This window comes from Pseudophryne corroboree, chromosome 1 (genome assembly GCF_028390025.1).
Source record: "Pseudophryne corroboree isolate aPseCor3 chromosome 1, aPseCor3.hap2, whole genome shotgun sequence".
In the NCBI taxonomy this organism is placed as follows: domain Eukaryota; kingdom Metazoa; phylum Chordata; class Amphibia; order Anura; family Myobatrachidae; genus Pseudophryne; species Pseudophryne corroboree.
The window spans coordinates 774,283,669-774,301,148 of record NC_086444.1 but is presented as its reverse complement, the minus strand read 5'-3'; the positions used below and the strand labels follow the sequence as shown (position 1 = coordinate 774,301,148).

At 38.8% G+C, this 17,480-nt stretch overlaps 1 protein-coding gene across 3 annotated transcripts in view; it reads left to right on the top strand.

The window, feature by feature from the left end:
* The window catches only part of STPG2 (sperm tail PG-rich repeat containing 2), a 1,528,785-nt gene that overhangs the window by 1,171,260 nt on the left and 340,045 nt on the right, over positions 1-17,480 (top strand). The window lies entirely within an intron of this gene.

The window sequence follows — 17,480 nt, the reverse complement described above, 5'->3', positions numbered from 1 at the left end:
AAATAATGTTATATTCGGCTTTTCCTTGTTAGTTCACATCAATGTCTTGTACTGTATGTAAATGACAGAAGGTCAGATGCATTATTATTTATTATTATTATTATTTTATATTATAAAGAAATAAATGGAAAATAAAGTTCTATTCCGCAGCTCGTATGTCAGCTGATTGAGGGGTTTTGGACTTAACAGACTTAGGGGGGTATTCAATTACTGCTTTTTTCGACTAGTTGAAAAAACATCACTTTTCCCCCATTTTTAGGTCACATTGCTTTCGACCTATTCAATGCCTGTGCCGTTTTTTTGACTAGACGAAAAATCAGCACAGACGAAAACCACGTGGATTGGCATATTCGTCGCCAATCCATGTGTTTTGTCAAAATTGTGGGAGTTTTTGGCAGTTTTTGGGCCTGATTTCGCCCATGCCAAATAAAAAATGAAAAGGCATGGATGAAAATTAATTTAAAAAACGGGCGAAAATGCCTCCTATTGAATATACATGGGTCGAATTAGTGCCAATTTTCCAACTGTCGGAAAATTTGTCACTAATTGAATATACCCTTAAGTATAGATTTACTAAGAAGTTGTGTTTTCAAGTTGATGTACATCGACTGCTGTGACAAATAGTTTCAAAAGAACCACTAGAGAAAAATGTAAGTACCCAAAAGTAGAGTTTCTCTTAGCAAGGGTCACCATATTGTTAGGGATGTAGTTGGCATCAGAAGACTGGTGCCTCTCAGAATCCCAATGCCGGAATCCCATCAGTCAGCATCCCAAATGTAAGTACAGTATGTCGGGGAGGGTTAGGGTTAGGCTGAGGGTGAGAAAGTTAAGGTTAGGCACTAGGGAAAGTGTTAGGATCTCCGGACATTACGTTTCCTCTCCTTATCTTTCGTGCAGTATATGACGCGGCATGAGCTCCGGTCATGTGAACAGACAGGTCATGTGATCGGATCTCTGGACAGCCGAAAATAACAACATTATCACATGAATATTGTAAGTATTGATCGTTTTCGTATGTGAAAACATTATATTACTAAGAGGATCCATTAGACTCTCTCAAATATGTTTCTTTATAATTTCTATGGATGGCTTGTTTTATTAGTTTAGTATTGATTGTACAGGTGAAATTGATCTAGCCACTCAATAGGGTATATAAAGGGATTCTAATGGCCATTTGACATATGCTCCTGAGGAAGCTGGACACATTACACCAGCGAAATGCGTTGAGCTTATTCACTACTGTGCCTTGCCCTTTTGGATCTACGTTCTAATACTGGCGATAATTGGACATGCTTCTTGCTATTCTGGAACTCACATAATCTCTTTTGGCCAAATGGGACCCTCCTACATAGAGGATTCATGCCAAGCTGAGGAATAAGGGGACTGCAAATCTGCTTCTGGCCTACCGGTAACTAACATCACACCGATTTATCGGGACATTGACAAGTTACAATTCTGGTATTGTTACCATCACCCACGACAAGATTGTTGAATATATGAATCAGTCCTAGCTAGTTTAGTTTTAATGGAGACCTTTGGCAATTTAATTTACTAAGCACAATCATTTGTGGCTTTTTATTGATTATGAAAATCTGTATGAATGTTGAATTTTTAGAATCACTGGGGTAAATTTACTAAGAATCGTATTTTCCCATTTGAGGTCAAAGTTCAATCACGAATGACATCGAAAGTGTAAATATGCAACTTTTTGAATTGATTACGACTAATTTACTAAGCTGCCGTATTCTGCATTTTCGGTTTTTCCGATGTCGATGTCATTCGTTTTTTTAGGCAGTGTTTTACGTGAGTGACTTGTAAAACACTGCCGACTTTAATACAATGAATCTCGGCCGGATCTGAGAGATCCGTGCAGGGCTTCATTGTGCACCTTGTAAAAAAAATAAAAATGTTTAAACTTAAAAAAAAAATTGCGTGGGGTCCCCCCTCCTAAGCCAAACCAGCCTCGGGCTCTTTGAGCCGGCCCTGGTTGCAAAAATATGGGGAAAAAATTGACAGGGGTTCCCCCATATTTAAGCAAATAGCACCAGGCTCTGCGCCTGGTTCCAAAAATACGGGGGACAAAAAGCGTAGGGGTCCCCCGTATTTTTGAAACCAGCACCGGGCTTCACTAGCTGGACAGATAATGCCACAGCCGGGGGTCACTTTTATACAGTGCCTTGCGGCCGTGGCATCAAATATCCAACTAGTCACCCCTGGCCGGGGTACCCTGGGGGAGTGGGGACCCCTTCAATCAAGGGGTCCCCCCCAGCCACCCAAGGGCCAGGGGTGAAGCCCGAGGCTGTCCCCCCATCCAATGGGCTGTGGATGGGGTGCTGATAGCCTTTGTTGAAAGTAATGAATATTGTTTTTAGTAGCAGTACTACAAGTCCCAGCAAGCCTCCCCCGCGAGCTGGTACTTGGAGAACCACAAGTACCAGCATGCGGCGGAAAACCGGGCCCGCTGGTATCTGTAGTACTACTACTAAAAAAATACCCCAATAAAGACATTACACACACACCTTGAAAGTATAACTTTAATGCATACATACACACCACCATATACACATACTTACCTTATGTTCACACGAGGGTCGGTCCCCTTCTCCAGTAGAATCCATGGTGTACATGTTGAAATGTTGAAAAAATCCTACTCACCAAATCCAGAGTAGAGGGCTCCTCGGATAATCCATTTGTAATCCACGTACTTGTAAAAATAAAAAAACGGGACACCCGACCACGAACTGAAAGGGGACCCATGTTTTCACCAATGGTGGGAACTTTGTAGTCAGCGGTTGACCGAAAGTGACCTCACCGCTGACCACAAAGTTCCCACCATTGGTTACAATGGAGCGCATAGGCGCTACATTGTAACACTGCCGTGTGCCGCCTGTCAGACAGTACAGGAGCACACAGCCGATCAGGAGGGTGCCACAACATGGCGCTCCCTGATTGGCTGAAGAAACCCACTTAGACATCAGTCAGAGGGGGTTTCTGGCATTCGGGGAAAGGGGTCCCATGTGAAAACATGGGTCCCCTTTCAGTTCGTGGTCGGGTGTCCCGTTTTTTTATTTTTACAAGTACGTGGATTACAAATGGATTATCCGAGGAGCCCTCTACACTGGATTTGGTGAGTAGGATTTTTTCAACAGGTACACCATGGATTCTACTGGACAAGGGGACCGACCCTCATGTGAACATAAGGTAAGTATGTGTATATGGTGGTGTGTATGTATGCATTAAAGTTATACTTTCAAGGTGTGTGTGTAATGTCTTTATTGGGGTATTTTTTTTGTAGTAGTACTACAGGTACCAGCGGGCCCGGTTTTCCACCGCATGCTGGTACTTGTGGTTCTCCAAGTACCAGCTTGCGGGGAGGATTGCTGGGACTTGTAGTACTGCTACTAAAAACAATATTCATTACTTTCAACAAAGGCTATCAGCCCCCCATCCGCAGCCCATTGGATGGGGAGGACAGCCTCGGGCTTCACCCCTGGCCCTTGGGTGGCTGGGGGGGGGACCCCTTGATTGAAGGGGTCCCCAATCCCCCAGGGTACCCCGGCCAGTGGTGACTAGTTGGATATTTGATGCCACGGCCGCAAGGCACTGTATAAAAGTGACCCCCGGCTGTGGCATTATCTGTCCAGCTAGTGGAGCCCGGTGCTGGTTTCAAAAATACGGGGGACCCCTACGCTTTTTGTCCCCCGTATTTTTGGAACCAGGACCAGGCGCAGAGCCCGGTGCTGGTTGCTTAAATATGGGGGAACCCCTGTCAATTTTTTCCCCATATTTTTGCAACCAGGGCCGGCTCAAAGAGCCCGAGGCTGGTTTGGTTTAGGAGGGGGTACCCCACGCATTTAAAAAAAAAAAAATTATAACATTTCCCACCCCTTCCCACTGAAAAACATGCACGGATCTCATGGATCCGTGCATGCCTATACAAACACGGGATAAAAAAGCAGGTCTGGTTTTTTTTTTGCACTTTTTCACGATTTGTATTTTAGCACGGCAGTGTTTGGCTATTGTCGGCAGTGTTTGTGTTTTGCACTTTTTAGTAAATGACCGATTTCTACCAAATTGCAGGCGTATTTGACCGATGGTGTATTGATTCGTGATTTTTTCCTAGGACTTCCAAAATATTACGAATGCCCTCATCACTGCCGTGATTTTTGCTTAGTAAATTACCGAGATGACACTTTGAAGAAAAAACGGCATCTCGGTCAAAATCGGGACCTTAGTAAATATACCCCACTGTGTTTATTTTTAATAAATGTGGTTTTCTAACTAGAAACAAGCCATTCCATTGTTTCATAAAACTGCCAGCACTGGTTTACTTTTCTCTTGGTGTTTATTCCTTTAAGGGAATTGACCTTCCCTTTACTGGCTGCTGTTGATTGTACACCTGATATTGTCTTTTACTACGGAGTGTTAGGGTTAGGCTGTGGGAAAGGAGGGTTAAGGTTTGGCTGCAGGAGGGTAGTGTTAGGATTAGACCGTGGGAAGGGTGGGTTAGGGTTAGGCTGCTGGTGGGGAGGGAGGGAGGGAGGGATAGGGGGAGGGTTAGCTTATTTCCCCTAATGTGTTGGGATTCTAATCATTGGGACTCTGCAGCATCCTGACTATTGGGATCCCATACCTAACCCTATTGTTAGGCTCTTGTAGATTGAACTAAAAGTCTGCCTCATTTCACAGCCAGGCAATGGTGTATCTTTAATGAGTTCAGGGTGTTCAGTACACATGGGCCCCTGGGTCCAATGTAGCCCACACTGCATATCCTGCACCCATTTCATTATATCAACCTCTCTGGAGTACTGCATCAGCCGGCGCTGTGGACAGAAATTACTGGGAAAATGAAACTGTAACATTTTGCTGGTGATTTGCAAGTAGCCAAGTCCCTGAGAACAAGGCGCGAGTGCCATGTTCCCGGAGACCTCCGCATATATAGTAGACTCTGGCGCAAAGCCAGAGTTTATTGCACTGCCAGAGAGGAGGGGGCCTGCACATAGGTCCTCTCCTCTCATAAACCGTCACTGCAGCATGTAGTAACATAAATCCTATTACATAACATATAACAGTTTTTCTTTCTTTTTTATAAAATATGTTGTTCTCTATCTCATACATGCATGCACCAATAAGACTAATTTTAAGAATTCTTCTAAGTATTTCATTTTTATTTATTTATTATTAATTAATTAATTAATTAATTTATTTATTTATTTATTTTTGGGGGGGGGGGGGTAAATTTATAATGCAATATTTGTCCATTTAAAAATCCACTGCATACTTTGGGGAAAAAGTACAGCAGAAAAAAAAGAAAGACAAACATTCATATTTCATTTGTTTTCTTTTTTAAATTAAGTTTTACTTTTATTAGAAGTATTTTAAAATATTTTCTCTGCAATAAATTATCTAACTAGCAATATATATTAAATATCATAGTTTTGTGCAATAAAGATGGGAAACCAGTGTTTCCTAAAATAACAAAATCCTAATGCAACAGCAATTTACTTTTACTAGGTATAAAAGTATTCTCATATAATTATTTTCATTCTTGCATCTCCTATGAACCATAACTGTCCGACAGTTTATATTAATCCTCTGATTTTTACTAATTAAAACATACAGTATTAGCAGTTTTTACTCTATATCTACTACCAATAACTCATACAAAATCACTTTGTTCTCTGTATACTGTATATTCTAACTCCATGTCGTATGAACTGATACTGCACTAAGGATAGGTTTAATTAAATTGTTCCCTTATCCTTCCACTTTTAAATTGCTGCTTTGATGATTGCAACAATATCACAACACTGTTGCAGATTCTACTTTAATTCAATAATTTACTTTGTACCTTATAGCTTCCAGTGCCACAATTTGTTGTGATGCCACTCTCGGTGCTGTCTGTTTGGCTGTCACACTTAGCCGCTGTATCTTATATTAGGGAATATTCTATGCTCCCTTATCTATGCAGTGTTACTGCTCAAATAGGTCAAATTATTATCCCAATTATCTGTTTATTTCCTCCATAGTCTGAATTTCTTATGTTATTGAATCAATTTTGGTTTAAACAGTGCACAGCATGCCAGCTGCATGGCAGTATTAATATGGGATGCCGTCAGCATCCCGTCAGTCAGGATGCTGACTGTCATGTGACAGACACCGGAATCCCATCACCACACGGACTACCGGCGCTGGAACACTGACCACCAACATACCAGAGGTAAGTATCGGGCCGACAGTTAGGACCCAGGGGGGTTAGGGTTATGCAGTAGAGGGGGGGGGGGGGTAGCCATAACTGCCACCCCCAAGTGTTAACCGCAACCCCCCGAGTTTTAGCCCTAGCCGCCACTCCCTGTGATATAGTCTAGTCACCAACCCTACTATCTTAGCCCTATTCACCACCCCAGGCAGATTAGGGTAGGGGTCGGGTAAAATAATTACCCCGTCCCCTGTTGGCATTCTAATTGTCGGGATGCCGGTGCCAGTCATGTGACCACTGACATCCCGACTGCCGGCTTCCTGTATCACACCCATTAATGCCATACTGTATGTATACTAATTTCTAGGGCTGGTACACTTCACCTATGTTGTATATCCGTTATTCAATATAGGTGCATACACAGACTCCTACTAGTCTCAAGAGTGCATCGATGACCACTGGTGACTATATTTAAAAAAGTCAACCAAATACCGCTGGACTTTATCAACAGGATGAAATGTGTTGGGCCTTCCCAGACTGCTCCTTTTGCTGCCATTTAAAAGATAAGAAATTTGATCTGTGCTACTATACTTTTATATATTTTATTGGGTTGGTACTTGTTTTAAGAAATTTAAGTTGTATATTTTTACTCCATTTTCAAGTCTTGACAGACTTTTTTAAATGTGGAAGCCAGTGAATGCTGTGTTCCCCTATTTCTATATTCTATGTGTTTTTCTATGTGTTTTTAACCACCGATTATTCACTTAGAGGAGAGCTAATGTTTGTTTATTAAAGGGAGTAACACGAGTCTGTGTAAATAGAGTGATTGAGTACTATAAAGACTATTTGCCATTGGCACTGTTTGCTTTCAGTGTATCAATATATGTATTCTTCTTCTTCCTCATTGCCTCTAAATGGCTTCTTTGCAGTAAGGAGTGTAAAAAGGTTTTTTCCCCAGCGCAAGATTAGTAAAGATGAGAGACACGTGAATAAAAAAACAATTTCTTTTATTCTAAAAATTTCATGAATAACAATATCTTACAATCGTTAAATAAATGTAAAAAATTTCTTTAAGAGGAGTGTATGATAAAATTGTTATATGGCTAGAACTGTGTATTCATTTGCATAATTTATATGAAGAACCCTCTATGAATACTTATGTGAGAATAGGGAATATCTGAGTACCATGCGGAAACATGTGCAAATATGCAAATCTCTATGGTTATATACAATGGAAAATGGAGGGTGTTATGCTCCAAGAGAATTATTTGTGCAATATGCAATTAGTAGTTATGACACCTATTACCGGTAAACATACAGACAAACTACATAAAACACATATGACATATACTATTGTGGATTGCCCGTTCTTTCTCCAAAATATTCAAAGGAAGGGCTATATATATTCTTTATTGTGTAATCTGGATATAGAGGAGGTGCACTTTCTAGCGACTTAACCTCTCTAGTATCTTTCAAGTTCTGCAGCTTCCGACAGGTACAAGATTCGGAAAGTCCATGTACAGCTAGGTCTTAATTAGTGTGGCACCGTCAGAAATCACTGGAATTTAAATAAGACTTAATGGTCTCAAAGTTCAGGTGTACCTTAATGTTGGCTGTTTTTCCAAATCCTTGGTAGTTCAGATGGGTATTCTGGATGGATTGTCCCCCAAAGGTAGGTGAAGTTGGAGTCCGCCGGCGGAGACCCTGCAAAAGCCGTTTCTCAGCGCTGAACGGCAATGTGCGGGATCGATTTGCTCTGTGATCGACGCGTTTCGCCTTGAAACAAGGCTTCCTCAGGATAACAGATAAATCTCTCCAGACCTCATCCCGTCTTTTAAAGGGGGTTTTCATGTGACGGCATTTTATCTTGCTTCCGGTATGGTATGCGTTCCATACTGATTCTACGTCCTGTGTTTGCGTTCCAAAGTAAATGTGCATGACGTATTACCTGGATGTCTTGCATTCCACAGTGATTTTCTATCCTGTATTTGCGTTCCAACCCGATGTTTGACTTCCGGTATCGGGTATACGGTTTTGTACATTGCGTAAATATATAGTTTTTTCCAACATTCCACTTTGTGATAAGAGTATTTGGATTATGTAAACTTTATTACTTGATTGTGTCAATTCTACAAATGTTCTCAATGCTCCATATGATAGACAGTAATATGGACAAACATACAAGACAAACATATAACAAACAAATAAAAATTTTTTTCTCATCTGTGGATTGTGATTTAAAAATAATGGGATAAGCAGAATTTATTATAATATGAGTTTTGGCTCTGAGTGGAAGAGTACCTAGTCAAAATGGTCCTTATTTTTATATATATATCTCTTATCATGAGAATGATGATGATGGGAGGAGGGGCAAGCATTATGACCATTTTAGGAGGGGCAAGCATTGTGACCATTAGAAAAGTTGAATGAGTTTAAAAATAAATTTATATGATGAATAAAAAATTTGGAAAATGGAATCAGTTATGACAATAAAAATTGAAAAAATAATAAAATAAAAATAAATAAATAGATGAATAAATAAAGAATAAAAAGTGGATTATGTGCAAAAAAAAAAAAGGAAAGGCTGGGGAAGAGTAGATTCATTCGGAGGGTCTTGTTTATTATATAATTTTATTTTATGTTAAGAACGGGTTGAGGTCGAAATCGACGTTCAGCCCTTTAGGTGTCAAAGTTCCCATTCTGTAGATTAATTTGGTTTCCTCTTTTATGAGATAATCTTCTAATTTTCCTCCTCTCCATGGTGTGGCAATTTTTTTCAGACCTATAAATTGTAATATGTGTGGATTTGCGTTGTGTTTCTCTTGGAAATGTGCGGGAATACTGTGATCTTTCTTTTTGTTTTTGATGTTGCAGAGATGTTCTTGGATTCTAATATGAAGCTTTCTCTTCGTCTGGCCTATATATTGTAGGCCACAGGGACAGTAGAGTAGGTACACAACACCGATGCTTGTGCAGCTTATTCGTTCCTTGATCTTGAACTCAGTCCCGTTTGAGAAAGAGGTGACGGATTCAACAATTTTGATGGAATTGGATCTTGTTTTTCTGCAGGCTGTGCAAGTTCCGCACCTTGAAAAGCCTTTTCGTCCATCTTCTTTCTTGTCTGTTGTTTTTTGATGGCTATTCACCAATATGGATTTTAAAGTTGGCGCTCTTTTGTATATAAACCGTGGTTTCGGAGGTAATACTTCTTTGAGAATTTCATCTGAAAGTAAAATGTGCCAATGTTTCCGGATGCTGTACTCAATTTCCCTGTTTTGAGTTGAAAAAGTAGAAATGAAAAGAGCATCTTTCATTTCGCTGGTTTCTTGTTGTTTATATTTTAGAAGTTCTGTGCGGGGTACCTGCTTGATGTGATGTTTTGCCTCTTGTAGGGCTGCCTTGTTGTAATTCTTTTCCTCAAAATTCTTGATGAGATTTTCAACTTGAGTATCGAAATCCGTTTCTTTGGAACAATTTCTTTTTAGTCGTCTCATTTCCCCTCCTGGGATGTTCCGTATCCAATTCCTGTGGTGGTTGCTTTTGGCATTTAAATATCCATTACAATCCGTCGGTTTTATGTATGTTTTGGTTTCCAGTTTGTTATTCTCCACATATATTGTTAAATCTAAAAAATTAATAGATTTATCACTGATTGTGCTAGTAAATTCTAGATTTACTGTATTTGTATTTATTTCCTTAATGAACTGTTCCAAATCGTTCTTCTCACCTTTCCATATTATAATAATGTCGTCGATGTACCGTGCCCAAAGACGTAATTTGTCTACATGTTTGTTGTTTTGCCATATGTTTCTCGTCTCCCATTCCGCCAGGAATAAGTTTGCATACGAAGGTGCAAATTTTGTGCCCATCGCAGTTCCTGTACGCTGGACGTAAAATGTGTCCTCGTACCAGAAAAAGTTATGATGTAAAATGAAGATTATGGACTCCATGATGAAATCAATTTGTTCTTGTTTCAGAGTGTTGGCTTCTGTTATTTTGTTTTTTACATATTCGCATCCGATGTCATGATGGATGCATGTGTACAGGGACTTAATATCACATGTTGCTAGTAATAGATCTTTTTCCCACTGTATGTTGTTCAGAATATTGATCACTTGGGTTGTGTCCTTTATATAGCCTTTTTGTTGTGTTACTACCGGCTGCAGGAATTTATCTATGTATCCCGAAAGGTTTGCCGTTAAGGATCCAACCCCCGCTACAATGGGGCGTCCCGGGGGATTCTTTTTGTCTTTGTGAATCTTCGGGAGTAGATAAAAAACTGGGATAATTGGATTTTTGTTGTTCAAGTAGGCAAATTCTTGTGCGTTCAATATTACTGCGTTTTTTCCTCTTCCCAAAAGGAGACTGAGTTCTTTCATATACTTCATTGTTGGGTCAGTCTTTAGGGTCTGGTACGTTCGTGTATCTTTTAATTGGTTAAGTGCTTCTTCGTTATACTTCTCTCGATCTTGGATTATGATGCTACCTCCTTTGTCCGCAGGTTTTATAATAATGTTTTTGTTCTTCTTTAGTGTCTGTAGTGCAATTCTCTCCTTGTTTGTAAAATTAGCACGTTTAGTGGGTAACTTCTTTTGAACTTGTTCTATGTCCTCCTCCACCAGTTTTTGGAAGGTTTTGATTTGTGAGCCCTTACAATGGTGGGGATAAAAAGACGATTTCCCTTTCAATGTTGTATGTATATAGGGATCATCCTGTGTTTGTTCAATTAGTGGTTTATTTTCTCTAGTTTTGAAGAATTTTTTAAGTGTAATTTTTCTTAGGAACTTATGGAGATCGATATAGGTGTTAAACTGGTCCAGAGTGTTTGATGGGGCATATTTCAACCCTTTATTTAAAACACTTTTTTCGGTTTCATTTAGTACATATTTGCTTAAGTTGAAAATGCCCGTTTGCCCTGTTTCCTTTGTTCTTTCCTTTTTTTGTTTTTGTTTTTGTTGTTGAGTCTTGCGCCCTCCTCGCTTTCCTCGCTTATACTTGAATTGTTCCCCCCTCTTTTTCGTTTTTTCTTTTCTTGTTGAGGATCTGTTCTTATCTTCGGTATCGCCCCTGAGTTTGTTCGTATTTGACTTCCGTTGAAGGCCAGGTCTAAAAAAATGTCCATACACTTTTCTGGGTCTTCTTCTTCACTATCTTCCGATTCTGTGTTTTTTCTTCTTTTTGGGGAATTCTTTTGAACTAATGACATGATTTTGTCATTAATTCGATTGGTGAGTCTTCTTGTTGTTAGTGACTCTTCTTCCTCTTGGTCCTTTCTTCCTTTATTAAAGCTGTCGACCAATTCTCTATTAGATGGATAAAATGGTCCTTTTGGGGCTTCGTTTCGCAGTCTACTGTCCACTCTGCTTCCGTGCTGACCTTCTCTCCTAGTGACAGAGTAATGGTTACGTTTCCTTTCGTCATGATCATTGTGGGAGTTTCTTCTTTGATTCCATCTGGTCTCTCCTCTTGTCTGATACTTGGGATGGTGGATTCGTGATTGGGTTCCTCCTTCATCTTGTTTGTTCCATGTTGAGCCGTTCCGAGAACTTCCTACTTGGTTATGTTCATATCTGGTGGATGGGTGTGTATCTTGTCTTCTCCCATCTGTCCATTTGGTACGGTCCCTAAGATCCTTTTCCATCTCAAATCTTCCTTCTCTCTGTTGGGGATGAAGACGTTGTTTTTTCCAATTGCGGTAGTCCAATTTGTAGTCTTCTATATCCCTGGTAAATTTCCGTTTTTTTTGGTCTATAATATCCATCTCTAGATTTTTCAATTTTTTCTCCGTGAGTGACTCTAATTGGATAAAATCTTCCAACTCTTTTAATGGTTCAATCCTTCTCCTTATTTGTTTGATTTCTGTTTCGATTTTTCTTATGGAGATTCTTCTGTCCTCTATAATGAGTTGAATAAGCTTTCTGGAACAATCGTCCAAAGTCTTATTCCATTCTTCTGTAAAGTTACCGTCTGTGGAGTGGAAAGTTGGTTTCTTTAAAATTCTCAGCCCTCTAGGTATCATGTTCTGTTCCAAGTATTTGTTCAAAGTTGTGCTTTCCCACCATTGTTTAATTTCACTGGTTTCTAGTTTTTCCAGGGAAAAGTATAGTTCACAAAATGTTGTTTCCAAAACAGGTGAACTATTTGTTTGATCTTTTCGTCCTCCCAGGGTAAATGCTTCTAGATGCTTCCCCCTTTCCTCCCTTCTTGTGGCCATATTATTGGAGGTTTTGGAGTTTGTTAGGGAGAAGGGGTGCGGACCGGATAAGAATAAACAAGACAATGTGATGGTACAGAATATGTAATCTGTTAAGGCTGCTGTGCCAATGGTAGTGTGCTGCTGAACAAACGAAAAAAGAAGTATGGCACTGCGCTAACAGACTATTATTCTTGCTTTACTATGAATGCTGCTTAGGGAAGGGATGCGGAATCACTACCTAATTCCGCTGTTGAGTTTGGAGTGTAAAAAGGTTTTTTCCCCAGCGCAAGATTAGTAAAGATGAGAGACACGTGAATAAAAAAACAATTTCTTTTATTCTAAAAATTTCATGAATAACAATATCTTACAATCGTTAAATAAATGTAAAAAATTTCTTTAAGAGGAGTGTATGATAAAATTGTTATATGGCTAGAACTGTGTATTCATTTGCATAATTTATATGAAGAACCCTCTATGAATACTTATGTGAGAATAGGGAATATCTGAGTACCATGCGGAAACATGTGCAAATATGCAAATCTCTATGGTTATATACAATGGAAAATGGAGGGTGTTATGCTCCAAGAGAATTATTTGTGCAATATGCAATTAGTAGTTATGACACCTATTACCGGTAAACATACAGACAAACTACATAAAACACATATGACATATACTATTGTGGATTGCCCGTTCTTTCTCCAAAATATTCAAAGGAAGGGCTATATATATTCTTTATTGTGTAATCTGGATATAGAGGAGGTGCACTTTCTAGCGACTTAACCTCTCTAGTATCTTTCAAGTTCTGCAGCTTCCGACAGGTACAAGATTCGGAAAGTCCATGTACAGCTAGGTCTTAATTAGTGTGGCACCGTCAGAAATCACTGGAATTTAAATAAGACTTAATGGTCTCAAAGTTCAGGTGTACCTTAATGTTGGCTGTTTTTCCAAATCCTTGGTAGTTCAGATGGGTATTCCGGATGGATTGTCCCCCAAAGGTAGGTGAAGTTGGAGTCCGCCGGCGGAGACCCTGCAAAAGCCGTTTCTCAGCGCTGAACGGCAATGTGCGGGATCGATTTGCTCTGTGATCGACGCGTTTCGCCTTGAAACAAGGCTTCCTCAGGATAACAGATAAATCTCTCCAGACCTCATCCCGTCTTTTAAAGGGGGTTTTCATGTGACGGCATTTTATCTTGCTTCCGGTATGGTATGCGTTCCATACTGATTCTACGTCCTGTGTTTGCGTTCCAAAGTAAATGTGCATGACGTATTACCTGGATGTCTTGCGTTCCACAGTGATTTTCTATCCTGTATTTGCGTTCCAACCCGATGTTTGACTTCCGGTATCGGGTATACGGTTTTGTACATTGCGTAAATATATAGTTTTTTCCAACATTCCACTTTGTGATAAGAGTATTTGGATTATGTAAACTTTATTACTTGATTGTGTCAATTCTACAAATGTTCTCAATGCTCCATATGATATATGGTTTCCTCTTTTATGAGATAATCTTCTAATTTTCCTCCTCTCCATGGTGTGGCAATTTTTTTTTAGACCTATAAATTGTAATATGTGTGGATTTGCGTTGTGTTTCTCTTGGAAATGTGCGGGAATACTGTGATCTTTCTTTTTGTTTTTGATGTTGCAGAGATGTTCTTGGATTCTAATATGAAGCTTTCTCTTCGTCTGGCCTATATATTGTAGGCCACAGGGACAGTAGAGTAGGTACACAACACCGATGCTTGTGCAGCTTATTCGTTCCTTGATCTTGAACTCAGTCCCGTTTGAGAAAGAGGTGACGGATTCAACAATTTTGATGGAATTGGATCTTGTTTTTCTGCAGGCTGTGCAAGTTCCGCACCTTGAAAAGCCTTTTCGTCCATCTTCTTTCTTGTCTGTTGTTTTTTGATGGCTATTCACCAATATGGATTTTAAAGTTGGCGCTCTCCAAAAGAAACGGATTTCGATACTCAAGTTGAAAATCTCATCAAGAATTTTGAGGAAAAGAATTACAACAAGGCAGCCCTACAAGAGGCAAAACATCACATCAAGCAGGTACCCCGCACAGAACTTCTAAAATATAAACAACAAGAAACCAGCGAAATGAAAGATGCTCTTTTCATTTCTACTTTTTCAACTCAAAACAGGGAAATTGAGTACAGCATCCGGAAACATTGGCACATTTTACTTTCAGATGAAATTCTTAAAGAAGTATTACCTCCGAAACCACGGTTTATATACAAAAGAGCGCCAACTTTAAAATCCATATTGGTGAATAGCCATCAAAAAACAACATTCATATTAGAATCCAAGAACATCTCTGCAACATCAAAAACAAAAAGGAAGATCACAGTATTCCCGCACATTTCCAAGAGAAACACAACGCAAATCCACACATATTACAATTTATAGGTCTGAAAAAAATTGCCACACCATGGAGAGGAGGAAAATTAGAAGATTATCTTATAAAAGAGGAAACCAAATTAATCTACAGAATGGGAACTTTGACACCTAAAGGGCTGAACGTCGATTTCGACCTCAACCCGTTCTTAACATAAAATAAAATTATATAATAAACAAGACCCTCCGAATGAATCTACTCTTCCCCAGCCTTTCCTTTTTTTTTTTGCACATAATCCACTTTTTATTCTTTATTTATTCATCTATTTATTTATTTTTATTTTATTATTTTTTCAATTTTTATTGTCATAACTGATTCCATTTTCCAAATTTTTTATTCATCATATAAATTTATTTTTAAACTCATTCAACTTTTCTAATGGTCACAATGCTTGCCCCTCCTAAAATGGTCATAATGCTTGCCCCTCCTCCCATCATCATCATTCTCATGATAAGAGATATATATATAAAAATAAGGACCATTTTGACTAGGTACTCTTCCACTCAGAGCCAAAACTCATATTATAATAAATTCTGCTTATCCCATTATTTTTAAATCACAATCCACAGATGAGAAAAAATTTTTTATTTGTTTGTTATATGTTTGTCTTGTATGTTTGTCCATATTACTGTCTATCATATGGAGCGTTGAGAACATTTGTAGAATTGACACAATCAAGTAATAAAGTTTACATAATCCAAATACTCTTATCACAAAGTGGAATGTTGGAAAAAACTATATATTTACGCAATGTACAAAACCGTATACCCGATACCGGAAGTCAAACATCGGGTTGGAACGCAAATACAGGATAGAAAATCACTGTGGAACGCAAGACATCCAGGTAATACGTCATGCACATTTACTTTGGAACGCAAACACAGGACGTAGAATCAGTATGGAACGCATACCATACCGGAAGCAAGATAAAATGCCGTCACGTGAAAACCCCCTTTAAAAGACGGGATGAGGTCTGGAGAGATTTATCTGTTATCCTGAGGAAGCCTTGTTTCAAGGCGAAACGCGTCGATCACAGAGCAAATCGATCCCGCACATTGCCGTTCAGCGCTGAGAAACGGCTTTTGCAGGGTCTCCGCCGGCGGACTCCAACTTCACCTACCTTTGGGGGACAATCCATCCGGAATACCCATCTGAACTACCAAGGATTTGGAAAAACAGCCAACATTAAGGTACACCTGAACTTTGAGACCATTAAGTCTTATTTAAATTCCAGTGATTTCTGACGGTGCCACACTAATTAAGACCTAGCTGTACATGGACTTTCCGAATCTTGTACCTGTCGGAAGCTGCAGAACTTGAAAGATACTAGAGAGGTTAAGTCGCTAGAAAGTGCACCTCCTCTATATCCAGATTACACAATAAAGAATATATATAGCCCTTCCTTTGAATATTTTGGAGAAAGAACGGGCAATCCACAATAGTATATGTCATATGTGTTTTATGTAGTTTGTCTGTATGTTTACCGGTAATATGTGTCATAACTACTAATTGCATATTGCACAAATAATTCTCTTGGAGCATAACACCCTCCATTTTCCATTGTATATAACCATAGAGATTTGCATATTTGCACATGTTTCCGCATGGTACTCAGATATTCCCTATTCTCACATAAGTATTCATAGAGGGTTCTTCATATAAATTATGCAAATGAATACACAGTTCTAGCCATATAACAATTTTATCATACACTCCTCTTAAAGAAATTTTTTACATTTATTTAACGATTGTAAGATATTGTTATTCATGAAATTTTTAGAATAAAAGAAATTGTTTTTTTATTCACGTGTCTCTCATCTTTACTAATCTTGCGCTGGGGAAAAAACCTTTTTACACTCCAAACTCAACAGCGGAATTAGGTAGTGATTCCGCATCCCTTCCCTAAGCAGCATTCATAGTAAAGCAAGAATAATAGTCTGTTAGCGCAGTGCCATACTTCTTTTTTCGTTTGTTCTTTGCAGTAAAGCTTAACGAAAAATAGAGATAAGTGAAATCTGAATCCACCCATATTTTATGGATCCGAACCAAATCAAAACCAAGTTTGGATCCCCTGAGGGGATCTGATTTGAACCAAGTCCCAGTTTGAATCTCCCTGCGGTTCAGAATTTGGATTTTAAATCGGGTTTTGGATTGCAAATATTACATGATTGTAACTGTTTTTATAAATTTTTATCATTTTTTAAATGAATGAATATTATTTTTTAATCGATTCGTAAACCAAACCGAAACTGTAATCTAAAGGTTAGTTTTTTCAAAACCAAAGCCAAAACACGGAGGTCTGCGCATATCTCTACTGAAAACAACAGAATTGATACTTTCACCTTAAAAATTGATAAATCCTGAATTAACAAATACTCTGACTAAATAAATAACATTAGAAAAATTGTTGCGGATAGTACAACATTACATTATGTGCAGAGGTCTGTAAATCCATTCAGCTGCCTTGAAAGTCTACAGAAATGATAATCTTCTTAAAGTAACAAATATTTGTACTGATACAGTGTAAAATGCAAGTTGTGGCATTTGCAAAGGTACTATAAAGCAAAGCTTCTATAAAGCATAGTTCTATTTACTGTTAGAGAAGTCCTGTGCCTACACTGGGAAATGGTCATTCACAGAGTCAACATACAAAATGATGTCATTAATATCAGTAGCACTATAT